Below are 2,207 nucleotides of genomic sequence, written 5' to 3'. Positions count from 1 at the left end.
GTTAACTGATTTTAAGAGGTGTCTATTGGCTAGGCCTTCCATTCATCCTTCCTTTCTTCTCTCTCTTCTCATATCTCCATTTGGCAAATACTTCTAGAAAACTTACTGTGTGAGTCAGTATAGCAGAGTAATCTTGGATGACACCTCCTGTTTTTCAGTCACAGATCTTCTGCTTGCTGGGCATATGACCTGGGGGAAGTTACTTACTTCTTAGGGTTGTAGTGGCGACCTGTGTAACGGCATCCATTCTAACCAGGTTAAAGAAATTACCATATGCAGATGACTTAGAACAGCAGCTTGGGACTGATGGTTTGCACACCTCTTTAATGTGCATGGGTTCGGGGGGGGGGGCTAGATAGGTTGAGCTTTCTAATTTTTCTTTTTCTTTTTTTGCCTTTCCTTTTCTTTTGGCACAAGGAAATTGAGTTTCAAAGTGATTAATTGCTGTGCCCTAGGTCGCACCCAGTTAATAAGTAGCTGCGTTTTCTCAGGACCAAGTTTATTTTAGAAAATCATGAATTTTGACACCCTGGGGGAGGAAATAAAACATAACAGTTATGCGGGCATTCATTGCTGCTTAAAAAAGAATTCTAAGCCTGTAGAAATAAAGGATAGACTCTAGTTTCTTTGTTTATCATCAACTTCTGATTGATTTTGTCATTTTCCATATTAATCTTCAATGAGTTGGGCCTCCTTCAAATGGTGCCCTAACAAATGAGATCAATTTTCCTCTGAAATAGGTTTTATTTTTAAAGAAGTTACAGTCATCCCAGACTCATGTTCTTAGGGAGGAAACAGTACATTTGGCAGTTTCCATTGCTTCTGGTGGTGATCAGATTGAATTTCAGGCAGTCATCTTAAGGTATGCCCTAATTAAGATAAACAGATATTGTCAGCTGACTTGTCTAATCAGTTTCCCATCTGGCATAATCATGTTTATGAGCAGGATCTCCTCTTGCTTGGTGTGGGCAATAGCTAAAAACAATAGAGCAAGGCGAGCACCTCTCCTAAGGTAAGAACCAGGGCCCTTCTTCACGTCAAATCCTAGCTGGGAAATCACAATTTCAAACCTGCAGAATAAGCATGTGAAATATTGGCACTGCTGGAGCCCCATTAGGCTCCATTGAGATTCATCCATCCCTCCATCCTCCATCCCTCCATCCATCCATCCATTCATCCATCCATCCATCTATCTATTCATCCCTCCATCCATTCCTCCCTCCCTCCTTCCATCCATCCAACCATTCATCATTCCATCCATCCATCCATCCATCCATCCATCCATCCATATTTATGCTTACTTCCATCCATTCCATTTTAACAAACCTTGTGTGAACCTCTCACATATGCTGGACTCTCTATGGTCCAGGGCACCACTAAAATGAAAAACATAGTAATCCTGCTCTCAAGGAGCTCTTGGTATGATGAAGAAAGTCTCAAAAACATATGGATCTGAAAAATAAAACCTCATGCTATTTATGGAATAGTAGAGTATGAAAAATTATTGTATCACAAATAATTGTATAGTTTTGTTTTGTGTCTTTGAGAACAGTGATTGTGCCAGAGGAGGGTATGGAAGCTGACCTTCATTACAGTATTCCTTCAAAGGAACATGCCTTTGATAAATTATTTGTATTTCTATGATAGATGATGGTTTATTGATCTCCTGACCGAACAAAACACTGTGAGAGAAATTTGAAATCAACTTAGGTGGGAGTAAACTGGAAGCCCTGCTTTTCATCAGGAGAACAAGTTGGGGATCAAAAAATATTTGGGATCGGTACTGTCTTTCCCCAGTAGCCTGCCAAGATCTCAGCCAATGTGTAGCTCTTGTATTGTAAACAGATGCAGGAAGGATGTTCAAATGCTCCTTGGTCCAATAATGCCCATAATGTTACATTTCACAAGAGATTTCATCAAAGTTGTATTAACAGAAAATTTATGAGACTAGACTATGTTGTTTTAGGAAGAAAATGTGCTAAGGAGAGATGTGCTTGTCCTTAGGAAATATCACTAGACACTGGTGACAAGCCTTACTGGAGGAGAGAATGAAATGGAATACAAGTCCCCATCTTCTTTTCCCCATTCTCAAGGCCCAAGCCTTCACAGCTCCCTGAGAGCTTATGAAGCCTGGGTGGAGAGAAGCCTCCACTTGCATATGGGGGAAGCTCCTTGGAGGCTTGGCTTCCTTCCTTTTTTTTTTTTTT

Source organism: Suricata suricatta, chromosome 9, assembly GCF_006229205.1.
Source record: "Suricata suricatta isolate VVHF042 chromosome 9, meerkat_22Aug2017_6uvM2_HiC, whole genome shotgun sequence".
In the NCBI taxonomy this organism is placed as follows: Eukaryota; Metazoa; Chordata; class Mammalia; order Carnivora; family Herpestidae; genus Suricata; species Suricata suricatta.
The sequence above is the reverse complement of the archived record's forward strand: the minus strand, read 5'-3'. Positions refer to the sequence as shown.